The sequence below is a fragment of the Schistocerca serialis genome, chromosome 5 (genome assembly GCF_023864345.2).
Source record: "Schistocerca serialis cubense isolate TAMUIC-IGC-003099 chromosome 5, iqSchSeri2.2, whole genome shotgun sequence".
NCBI lineage: Eukaryota > Metazoa > Arthropoda > Insecta > Orthoptera > Acrididae > Schistocerca > Schistocerca serialis.
This window is the reverse complement of record NC_064642.1, coordinates 621305954-621319293: the sequence shown is the minus strand read 5'-3', so window position 1 is coordinate 621319293 and position 13340 is coordinate 621305954. Positions and strand designations below refer to the sequence as shown.

The window sequence follows — 13340 nt, the reverse complement described above, 5'->3', positions numbered from 1 at the left end:
TGCTGCCACAAAAGTCTTTGGTTACTTACCTAATAGTATCAAAAGTCTGACAGATAGCCATACAGCATTTAAAAGGAAATTAAAAGAATATCTGAATGGCAACTCCTACTCATTATATGAAGTTTTGGATATAGTAAATGGGTAATTTCTCCACCCCCACCCAAAAAAATTAAGTCTCATTTAATATTTTGTGTAATGTAATATCTTGTATAGACACCTTTTATTAACCTGACACGTTCCATATCATTACGAAGTGTCGTATTCATGATCTATGGAACAAGTACCAGTCTAATCTAATCTAATCTACTCAAATCTAATCCACAAGTAGAGGTTTCCATGAAACAAAACTCAATCTTGGAATGAGCTTCGACAATTTCCTTTAAAATTAGGACTAATGTTATGATAGTGACACCCCCCAACCTGTCTCTTCCAATCTAACACTGTGTTTTGCTTTATCCCTCCTCTATTCCTAGTTAATTCCTACTATGCAGAGCTAAAAACATATTTGCTTGTTTGACAATCACTGATTCTTATCATGACCTTGAATATTGTATCATTTTATACGTAAATTTTGCCGCTCTTTTCAAATCTTGATTCAAATATTGGGTTTCCCACTTTAAAAAAGTCAGTTTAGCCCGCAACGCAGCAATGCATTACTCTTTTTGCCTACCTACAACTTTTATCCAAAACGATTGGCTGTATCTCATCTCTATCCAGATTTATTCCCCATTATGGATTAAAATGGTCCACCCTGTAAGTTGTGAGAGGTAAATAACTTATAACAATATAGTGGGGCACGCCCAAAGCTATTTTTACGTCTGTACACTTCTCTCTGTTCAGAATGACGTGCTCTTTTCTGCTTGCCAGAAACTCTCCAGTGCAGCTCTATAGCTGGTTTGATATTCCGCATGCTTACCTTGTGTTCATGAGGCGGCGGCGCGGAATTGTATTGAACGCCAACAGGAAGTTAAGAAAGATGGCATCTATTGTGCGCCTGTATCTGCTGTTTCCTGCTCTGTGGGTCTCGTCGACGATCGTTGTTTTCGGAGCCCATGTTGTTACCTACAGAGGAGATTTTCGGCCCCTAGAAATCTCATAATACGCGAGCATAACACATGTTTCAAAATTCTGCAACAGATCGACTTTAGTTTTGTGCGTCTTTTCGACGAACGTTCTTGAAAACGGAAATGAACTGTGCTTTTTTTTTCAATTCTCAGGAATACTTCTCTCCAACAAAGCCCTGCGGTACACTGCGGCTAGAAGACAGCAGGTGCTTTGACATACTCTGTCTATAAGCGATTAGTATGCCTTCAGGTTCAATGACCTTCCTTGCGTTGAGCGATTTCAGTTGCTTTTCTCCCCATGGTGAAGTACTACAGTACGATTTCCTTCTGCGAAAGAGTTTTGGAAAAACATGCTTAGTATTTCGGCCCCTTCTGTGCCTCGTTTCAGTGCCAATGTGGTCAAAGAGTCTGGGCAAATGGAGTCGATCGCTGAGCAAGCATGTGTACAACGTTCTCTTGGAATTCTGATGATAGTTAAATGGGATCAAAGTAATTAAGAAAGATGTTATTTATATGTGCATGATGACCTGCATATAATCAGATACATGTTTTGTATTTTATTTGCTTGAGTTCTCCTTAGGGGGCGTGCGGCGGTTGGAATTCTACAGCAGACATCCCCACATCTACTTTGGTCCCATTTTATTATTATTGAAATTGTAACAAAACATTTTACACAGACATGATGAATATTTTGTTTACAGCTTTTAGTTGTTTATGTGCTTAGCTGTTGCTGAATCCAGACACTTAGAATAGCTTATGCCATTAAAGATAATCGTTACTTGAAAATAAAGATTTGATATTTGAAGCAAATAATAGCAGAAGAAAAATAATTCACTAGCATTAAAGGAAAATTGTTTAACTATTAAAAATGTTGAAAAGCGAAGCTGCTGTAAACTGAGAGACAAGATAGTGGATAAAGTCTGGATCTGATAAATATGACACCGTTTTTGTTTTCCCAAAATTCAGATCGAATTTATGGAAAAAGGGTTTGTCATAGCATGAGTAAAAGAACTGATGGGTTGATAAGGATTATCCTGAGGCAGCAAGGCACAGTGAATTTAGTAATGGAGGTACGAGTGTGCGGGGCGGTGGAGGAAGAGAAGGAGTTAAATTCTACAGGAACAAGTGGGCTTGACTCCGTCGCGCACTGTTCGGTGGCTCACGAAGCATGTTTGTAAATTTAGCCTAAAATTAGAAGAGGGCTGTGTTTATGCAGTGTTAACAGAAGTTTACGCATGGTCCAGGAGTTCGAAACCTGCCACCGCTTAAATTTCGATTAGTAGTCAGCATTGGTGGCCAAAAACCTTCGGCATAAGAAGTCACCCTCATTCTGCCATCGGCCTTACCAAAACCGATGGAAGAGTGGTTACAGATTCAGGGCACTCTCTTGCCCTTGGGTTGGGAAACTGCCTCTATAGGCTGAAGAATCAGCAATGACCAACACCATGAGTCTGCAGAAGCCAATGGAAACCACTGCATTAAATACACATAACGTGTAGCTACAGGATATGTGGCCTGAAATTGGAAAATGCCATGACGATCTCACCCCTGCCAAACGATTCCGGCATAGCCTCCATTCGGATCTCCGGGAGCGGCCTGCCCATGGGGAAAAAGATTGAATGATAAACGAAAGGACACTGCATTAAGGCGGAGCGTGAAATGTCAGAAGTCTGAATCTGATAGGGAAGCTAGAAAATCTGAAAAGGGGAATGAAAAGGCTTAATCTAGATACTGAAGTGGTCAGTGAAGTGAAACGTAGAGAAGACAAGGATTTCTGGTCAGATTAGTATAGGATAATGTCAACAGCAGCAGCAAATGGTATAACGGGAATAGGATTCGTTATGAATGGGAAGGTAGAGCAGAGAGTATGTTACTGTGAACAGTTCAGTGTTGTTCTTATCAGTATCGACAGTAAACCTACGCCGAAAACAACAGTTCAGGTATACATGCCGACATCGCAAGCTGAAGATGAAGAGATAGAGAAAGTATATGACGAAATTGAATGGGTAATATAGTACGCAAGCGGAGATCAAAATGTAATAGTCATGGGGCTCTGGAATCCAGTTGTAGAGGAAGGAAGAAAATGTTACACGAGAATATGGGCTTTGTACAAGGAATGAGAGAGCAGAAAGACTAATTGAATTAAATGTCAGCTGTAACAGCGAATACTCTGTCAAGAATCATATAGGAGGAGGTATACTTGTAAAAGGCCGGCTGATACGGGAAGATTTCAGTTACTCGTAAATTACATAATGGACAGGAAGTGATTCCGAAAACAAATACTGAATTGCAAGGCTTACCCAGGAGCAGATATACACTCAGATCACAATGTAGTAGTGATGAAGAGTAGGCAAGAGTTTAAGAGATTAATGGGGAAGAATCAATACGCAAAGAAGTGCGACACGGAAATCCTAACCAATGACGAGAGGTTTGGATACCTCTAAGGCTATAGACACGGCAATGAGGAATAGTTCTGTAAGCACTACAGCTGAAGAGGAATGGACGTCTTTACAAAGGGGAATTACAGAAGTTGAAAAGGAAAACATAAGTACAAAAAGATAACCGCGAAGAAACCGTGGGTAACACAAGAAATACTTCAATTGATCGTTGAAAGAAGGAAGTACAAAAATGTTCAGGGAAATTCAGCAAACAGAAATACAAGTCGCTAAGGAATGCAATAACTAGGAATGGCAGGGACGATAAACTCCCTGCATGATACGCATGCTGTGACCCAGAGGACCGGTCGAGGTGGCCGAGCGGTTCTAGGCGCTTCAGTCCGAAACCGCGCGACTGCTACGGTCGCACGTTCGAATCCTGCCTCGGGCATGGATGTGTGTGATGTCCTTAGGTTAGTTACGTTTAAGTAGTTCTAAGTTCTAGGGGACTGAGAACGATTTGATCCATTTTTGAGCTAAAACGAAATCAATGCATGGAAAATGTGAAGAAATCGAAAAAGAAATTATTGTCTGAAGGACTGACTCAGCATACTGGAAAGTCAAAACAACCTTCGGTGAAATTAAATGCAACGGTGGTAACATAAAGAGTGCAACGGGAATTCCACTCTTAAATTCAGAGGAGGGAGGGGACAGGTGGAAAGAGTACATTGAAGGCCTCTTTGAGGAGACGATTTGTCTGATGTGACATAAGAAGAAACAGGAGTCGCTTTAGAAGAGATAGGCAATCCAGTATTAAAATCAGAATTTAAAAGAGCTTTGGAGGACTTACGGTCAAATAAGGCTGAAGGTATTGATAAAATTCCACCAGAATTTCTGATATCATGGGATCAGTGGCAACAAAACGACCATTGACGTTGGTGTGTAGAATGCATGGCGCAGGCGATATACCATCTGACTTAAAAAAAAAATATCATCTACTCAATTCCGAAGACTGCAACAGGTGCAAGTGCGAGAATTATCGCACAATCAGCTCAACAGCTCATGCATCCAAGTGACTGACAAGAATAATGTACAGAAAAATGAAAAAGAAATTTAAGGATGGGTTAGATGACGATCACTTTGGCTTTAGGGAACGTTTTAGCTTTAGGAAAGGTAAAAGCACCAGAGAAATAATTCTGACTTTGCGGCTGATAATGGAAGCAAGAATTTGTCGACCTGGAAAAAGCATTCGGCAATGTAAAATGGTGCAAGATGTTCGAAATTCTGAGAAAAACAGGGATAAGCTGTAGGGAGAGACCGGTAATGCAGATTATGTACAAGAGCCAAGAGGGAATAATAAGAGTGGATGATCAAGAACGAAATGCTCGAATTAAAAAGAGAGTAGGACAGGGAGGTAGTCTTTCGCCTCTACTGTTCAAGGAAGCAATGATGGAAATAAAAGAAAGGTTAAGGAGTTGGATTAAAATTCAAGATGACAGGATGCGAATGATACGATTCACTGATGACATTGCTATCCTGAGTGAAAGTGAAGAAGAATTACAGGATCTACTGAATGTAATGAACGGTCTAATGAGTACAGAATATGGACTGAGAGTAAATCGAAGAAAGACGAAATTAATGAGAAGTAGCAGAAATGAGAACAGCAAGAAACTTAACATCAGGATTGATGGTCACGAAGTAGATGAAGTTAAGGAATTCTGCTACCTAGGCAGCAAAATAACCAATCACAGCTAGAGCAGGGAGGATATCAGAAGTTGATTAGCTATGGGAAAAACGGCGTTCCTGGCCAAGAGAACTCTACTAGTATCAAACATAGGCCTTGATTTGAGGAAGAAATTAATGTGACACATGGACTGTTGGAAAACCAGAGGAGAGTAAGCATTTGAGATGTGGGTATACAGACGTATGTTGAAAATTAGGTGGACTGATAAGGTGAGGAATGAGGAGGTTCTGGTCAGAACCGAAGAGGAAAAGAATATGTGGAAAACACTGACAAGAATGATGGATGGTATGATAGAACATCTGGTAAGACATCACGGAATAACTTCCATGGTACGGGAGAGAAATACGTGGCAGGCCGAATCAAACCAGTCAGTACACTGATGGCTCAAAAGAAAAAAAAAAGTCTTCCTACTCATAATTCGACAGCATCAGTATATTTTGGTCCCTTTCTCACTGAGAAATGTTTTGTAAGGCCTGTAAAAGATGATAATGTTTCATGTTATTAACGTGCTGTAAAGTCTGAAGAGGACTTATGCTTCAAGGTATGAATTTTCGTTGTAACTGTTGACACCGAAGTTACTTTGAACTTTTAATGTGAAAGGCGCTAGTTTCGATAGATCTTGAGACTTGATGGGTTAACGGTTTGGTGTATAAAGTAACTGAGATGAAATAAAGTTACATTTCAGATTTCATTACTTGTAGATTTCAAGTACCAGATGTTTAGAATGATTCTGAGGGGAAGGAGATCGTTTTCGAAAGAACGTTACAAACACAGCACATTTTTTGGACGGATATTGGTAATATTATCTTAAATAAGAATACTAAAAGAAATGGAAAATCATTCATTACGCGTTTATTTGTAGGCTTTTGAAAAAATCTCTTTAGCATCTTTTGGTGTTAGGGAAGTCTGCTGTTAGGCCGTCAATAATAAACGGCATGTCAAAATTACGACCGGAACAGCCGAACTGCCTCATTTCCTTTTGAAATTAGATTTGATCAGAGAGTGTGTGATACTGAATAATAGGAGTATGATTAATTACTCGCGCCCATGCAGTCAGGCAGTACAATAGTTATTCTGAAACAGCATTTGGTCAAATTAGCTTACGGAATTTATTTAAAATGATAAATCCCACTATAGGAACAGTATAGCGCAAAATGTCTGAAGTGCTGTTCCTGTCTGCAATAGATTAAAGCGCTAATAACCGGTTACTATTATGTTGTTCTGGCTTACAGTGGTTACTGTATAACTCGTAGCAGTTATTACGACTATAATGTAACCAATTCAAATAATTATTCTCTGCAGCAATGTAATCCGTTTATAGAACTGAACGTGTAATCCATCTGCGGGGCATTGCAGTTTTTTTTGGTCACAGTATACATTGCAAGACCAACACTAAAACAATGGATAGTATTCATTGGACGTTCGGTAAATGAAACAGTCGCCGTGATGTGTGAACTTCTTGAGGTGTCCTGATCTGCGTTTACGACAGCCAATGTGATAAAACATCAATATCTATGTTTGTTTGTTGTAAGCCATTTAAATACGATAAATCACAAAATGTTTGGGTTTAGGTTGCCACTGGATACGTCATGCGGTCTCGACTACTACTCGCTTACATACATCAGGAAAGATTCGTAGTCCTGAGTACTGCCTTCCTTTTCCAGGTAACCCCACAAGGGATATTTCAACTCGGAAGCGTCAGCACAAACGCTGCGAGGAATGCGCAGTGCTTCTTCTGAGAAGCGTCGGTATCACTGCTTCACTGTGCAATCAATTTGCGAACGTCGTATTGAGTGTCGAGAATAGATGTAAAACAGATTGATGAATTCCTTCCACGAGCATTGAAATCGGTATAAACACGTGTTTATTCGTTATATCGTCAGTATGAGGGTTCACATGTGAAAATAGTGCAGTTACTCGATGGTCCCATACCATACACATACACACACACACACACACACACACACACACACACACACACACCTTGCGCGCACTACCAGCCTGCTGCCAAAGAATTAGTTAATTTTAACGAAACGTACCACAGAATTCTCTGTTCACCCGAAGAAATCTCTCTTTAAACCAATAAATATTTGTACCTGTCCCTGCAGTTGTCAAACCGACTTCTTAACTAACTGCTGAGGTGTAACACAGAGCAGACGTTTCTTGATCGTCCCTCCTGTAGATTCAGGAGATATCATACTACACGTGATTAACTAATCTTCCAGGAGGCCACAAGCGTATACACTATTTTTACGGAAATATTATCAGTAGTTCAGTGTCTTGATTTTTTCTTTACTGCTTGGATATTTTTGGTAATTATGAAAGCATAACCTTCTCCACCCATCTATGAGTCTGAGGTGCTTTTCCATTCTTCATATGCTGATTCTGATGCATATGTCCTTTTAAATAGGACGTTGGATGGGTTTTATTCCGTAGACGTTCTTAAATCTCAAATCAGTGTTTTAAACTTTGCCACAGATTTGAAAGGTGACAAGCTGCAAGACGGTATCCTGTTCGTGATACACGAATGATCTAAAGGCAAGTGCCTGCAAGGCGTTGGATATATTAATGACCTTTGTCGGAGATTGTCAGTTAAAAAATTAATCTGTTTCATCACAATAATAGAGACTTGAAATACAATATAAATGATTTTCTTGTATGCCTAGAAGATGTGGAAAATTCTGAAGTGGTAGACGCTCTGTGCCTCCCTGAACGTGTAATCTCAAGGGTGGAGAAGCTAAATATCAGACATTAGAGACTAGCATCATTTTCGTGTAAAGTTAACAGGACACAAGAACAGAAATATTATACAAACAGTTTTTGTGTAGGTCAGAACCTAGAGGTAGTGCTTTTCTTGTGTGGTATTACTGCAGAATACTTGTCTGGAAATATTGTAACAGTCTACAGATCTTCTCCAGGGAACCAACTATTTGCGAGGAACCTAGATGTATTGTTCAGCTGTCATACAAGGAGAAAACAATTAATAGTTGGTGGAGATTTCGATGTAGATTTCTTAAAAGATACGGACAGTAAAAATGAATTTGAATCATCATGTGCGTGCCTGAATCTAGTTCCAATAGTCATTATTCCAACTCGTGTTGATAACATTTTTATACACGTGCTCAGGCTGAATGAATTCATGTGTAACCATTCGTTAATAGATTATCTGATCAAGATACATATTTAATGGAAACAAACAATGTAGCACTTTACAGCCCTGACTCAGGTGCATACGAAACACTGAGGCTTATTTATGCGAATCTCATGTAAGAGGAAGAGGCAATTAATATTACGACCGGAATAAGGCGAAATCCGACATTACTTGCATACTAAAAATCGTAATATTTTAAGAAAACTCATTAAAATGTCCAATAAAATATACGTCCTGACAAAACCAGGCAGAATATAATACTGCACATAATAAGATTAAAAGTACATGACATATTGTTAAATGTGAGACATGATAGCCAGTCAGCGTACAAGAAACCATGACAGTTAAACTAAATGGCAGCATTGTTACTTATAATTCGTAAGTTGCGACTCTTAAAATCAGTTTTTAAGTGTAGCAGCACTATTAGGATAAGGAGAGTAGACCTATTTGAAAATTTCAAAACATCGTGTTTTTGTTAATTTGCTTCAAATGTTCTCTGTGACGTCTGCTCTGTTGTAATGCTTAACCCAAGTTCATCAACTTTGTTATCAACATACAAGACGATTCACAGTAGTAAAAATATTTGACATCGCTGCCAGTGTGAAAGTGTGTAATTTCAATAACGGCCTAAGAGACACTGTGGAAATAATGAACATGCTCGAAACTGAGTTGTGTTCAACCCATGACTACACAAAAGCGGACGAGAAGCGTATCGAGCAAGAAGAGCAGCGGGTGACGGAGTCTGTTAAAGAGCCCCGCAGGACAACATTGACCACGAAGAAGATGGAGTACCTCCATTTGGATCCAGAAGGTTTGCTGTGTGGTCCAGTGATCTCTGACTATAGGTACGAGGGACGTTCAGTAAGTAACTCTTCTGGCTAATAAACCATATTTTTCAACTTTATCTCCATTCAATCCGATAGCTTTAAGCCACATTACTGAAAGGGCCTGAATGCCGGCATGGTACCACTCTAGTGGTCGACGTCGGAACCAACGTCTTGGTGCCTCGATAACCTCCCCATTATCCACGTACTGCTTCCCACGGAGAGCATCCTTCATTGGGCTTCGCAAGGTGCAAGCAGCTCCGCACTGACAGTCCTTCGTTGCTCTTTATGTTGGCGAGGAACGCAGCAGGCACGCAGTTCCGACTACCGCGACTGATGGACCATTGTGTCAGAACGATCAACTAAGATGTCCAGCTGTGCTGCGAGGTGTTTGATTTTGATCCGTCGATCACTTCGAATGAGATTGTGCGCAGTACTGAAGTCAAAGCTTAGTGCGGCCGGCCCTCACGAGGGAGATCGGACAGGTTTGTCCGACATTCTTACAATGATGATAGACGCCTCGCCCAAAGACTCGTCGTGCTTTTGTTCACTGCCAGATCTCCGCTGACATTCTGCAAGAGCCTGTGAATATATGCGAAGTTCTGATCTTCTGCCAAAAGTAACTCAATGAGAGCTCTCTGCTTGGAACCAATCTCCGATGCAGACGCCATTCTGAAAACCACGTAAAGCGCCGCCACCTATTGGAACTTCATGAAACTATAGGGGTTGAAGTGGAAATATTCCACCGTGTCCAACAACAAATTCAGAATTTTTCAACGGAAACTAGCCTAGAATATATATTGCATTACTTATTGAACGCCTGTCGTATATTTAAGTAGAAAAAGAGTAACACAGAACTTCAAATGCGTTTTTCTCGAAAGCGTTTATTTTTTTTTTCAAATTGGCAGGAAACGTAGCTCGAGAATAGTACATACGATACTGATGCTAAAATTCTTAATCAAAGCCAACGGTCTTGTCGCAGTGGTAACACCGGTTCCCGTCAGACCACCGAAGTTAAGCGCTGTTGGGCTGGGCTAGCACTTGGATGGGTGACCATCTGGTCTGCCGAGTACTGTTGGCAAGTGGGGTGCACACAGCCCTTGTGAAGCAAGCTGAGGAGCTACTAGATTGAGAAGTAGCGGCTCCGGTCTCGTAAACTGACCTACGGCCGGGAGAGCGGTGTGATGACCTCATTCCTCTCCATATCCGCATCCAGTGACGCTTGTGGGCTGAGGATGACACGGCTGCCGGTCGGTGCCGTTGGGCCTTCCAAGGCCTGTACGGACGGACATTAGTTTTAGTTTTTATTCTTAATTCAATTCTGTATCAGCGTGCGTAACCGTTTTGCGCTATCTTCATCTCATCTACATCTACTTCTGCATGAATAAGCCTACTCTGCTATGCCTGGCAGAGGTTTCAGTGAACCACCTTCAAGCTGTTCCACTCTCAAACGGCGCACGGGAGAAACGAGCAGTTAAATTTTTCTGTGCGATCTGTGATTTCTCTTATTTTATCGTGTGATCTCCCTTTGTAGGTGGGTGCCAACAGAATGTTTTCGCAATCGCTGGAGAAAATTGGTGATTGAAATTTCATGAAAAGATCCCATCACAACGAGAAATGCCTTTGTTTTAATGATTGCCATTCATTTCACATATCATGTCTGTGGCACTATCCCCTCTGTTTCGCGGTAATACAAAACGAGCCGCCCTTCTTTGAACTTTTTCGATCTTATCCGTCATTCCACCTGAAACGGATCCCACACCGCACAGCAATACTCCAGAATCGCATCTTTTAACTGCTCTGCCAGTGAATCACGGTCTTTGGTTTACTCTACCCGAAATATTATCTATGTGATCGTTTCAATTTATGTTCTTTGTAATTGTAATCCCTAAGTAGTTAGTTGAATTTACAGCCTTAAGATTTGTGTGACTTATAGTGTAAGTTGATGTCTTTTAATACGAGGGCTGTCCAGAAAGTAAGTTACGATTGATCGCGAAATGAAAATCACAGTGAAAATCAGAAATGTTTCATTTGTAACAGTTAGCTACACCTTTCAGCTACTTCTCTACGTAGTCGCCGTTCTGACTCAGACATTCGTCGTAGCGTTGTACCAACTTTCCAATACCCTCATCACAGAAGGCAGCCGCCAGTGCTTTCCGCCAATTCTCTACGCTGGCCTAAAGCTCGTTGTCTGTACCAAAACGTTGTCTTCATAGCCAGCGGTTCGTTTGAGCAGAGATGAAACTCAGTGGGAGACAATTACGGACTGTATTGTGGGCAATCAAACATTTCCAATTGAAACGATGCAAGAACATCTTCATTGCCCCTGCAGAATGAGGCTGAGAATTGTCTTGAAGAAGAAACCGCACAACAGTTATGTAATGTTGGTTGCATAGCTTCAGGGGAAAATTCTCACCATGCCCTCGTACTTGGCGGGAGACACTATTTTCTATAACATCTTTACGCCCTCACTAAGTGCTCGAGAATGAAAAGAGCGACATAATTCTACCTAGAGTCATACTAGAGATACTGCCCAACACTTCTTTGCATAGCTCTATCGGATTTTCAAACTCGTTTCCATTTCGCGACCGATCGTAACTTACTTTCTGGACAGGCCTCGTATTCATGTGAATAACTTCACACTTTTCTTTATTCATGGTCAATTGCCACTTTTCGCACCATACAGATATCTTATCCAAATCATTTTGCAATTCATTTTGGTCATCTGATGACTTTACAAGACGGTAAATGACAGCATCATCAACAAACAATCTAATATGGCTATTCAGATGCTGTCCTATGTCGTTGATATAGATCAGGAACCATGACCTATAACACTTCCTTGCTGAACGTCAGATATTACTCCTGTTTTACTCCATGACTTTCCGTCTATTGCTACTATCTATGACCTTTATGACAGGAAATCACGAATTCAGTAGCACAATTGAGGCGATATTCCATAGGCACGCAGTTTGGTTAGAAGACGCTCGTGAGGAACGGTGTCGAAAGCCTCCTGCAAATCTAAAAATTAGGAATCAATTTGACACCCCTTGTTGATAGCACTCATTACTTCAAGAGTGAAGAGAGCCAGTTGTGTTTCACAAGAACGATGTTTTCTGAATCCGTGCTGACTATATGTGTCAATAAATCGTTTTCTTCGAGGTAATTCATAATGTTCCAACACAGTGTTCCAAGACCCTACTGCAAATCGACGTTAGTGATATCGACTAGTAATTCAGCGGATTACACCTATTTCCCTTTTTGTATATTGGTATGACTTGAGCATTTTTCCAGTCTTTAGGTACGGAACGTTCTGTGTGCTAGCGGTTGTATATCAGCATAGTCTCAAAGGAACCTGACTGGTATACAATCTGGACCGGAGACCTTGCCTTTATTAAGGGTTTTCGGCTGCTTTTCTACACAGATGATATCCACTTCTGTGTTTCTCATCTTGGTAGTTGTTCTTGACTGGAACTCAGGAATATTTTCTTCGTCTTCTTTGGTGAAGGAGTTTCAAAATTCACGATTTTGTCTCGATTTTGTGGGTGAAGAAAATGGTATTTATTCCAGCACTTTGCTATTTTGTTAGATCTTAATATTTTTCAGTTAACTTATCCTATGTGTTCTGATGAAAATATATTGAGAATGTATTGTACAAAATTATTTTCTTACAGGCTTCGGGAATTCCCGCCAATTAACAATGTTACGGCCGCAAGTTTTTCTTCCACCCAGTGCAGCAGTTACAAGGAGCGTCCGATATGGACACAGAAATGATTACTCGGATAAAAAGGTGTAAGGAATAAAACTAGATTATTCCCTGATGGCATTATCCCCATACATGCTGCAAATGTTAATGGCTTCCTCCGCTACTGTCACTCCTGGGAAGAATATGCCAGAAATACTCCGATTTCTCCAATTGGCACACCATCTTCTACCGTCTACAGCTCCACTCATTATCTCCACGTGACGAAGCCAGAATATGTAAACTCAGAGAACAATGGCGAACTACTATAAAAATGACAATCGCCAAATGAACCCGTAGCGATCGAAATACCATCACGCAAAACAAAAGCGCTACTTATTTATGTACCAACCTAATATATCAGAGCATGCAAGTTTCACGTTTGTTTAATGCCGTCTTCCTGAAGTTGCAATTTTATTGATCACCAGTGCGTATGCTAT

At 40.6% G+C, this 13340-nt stretch overlaps 1 pseudogene; it reads left to right on the top strand.

Moving 5' to 3' along the window:
* The first annotated feature begins 10121 nt into the window (after positions 1-10121).
* LOC126482534 (5S ribosomal RNA) lies at positions 10122-10239 on the top strand (annotated as a pseudogene).
* Positions 10240-13340: the final 3101 nt, after the last annotated feature.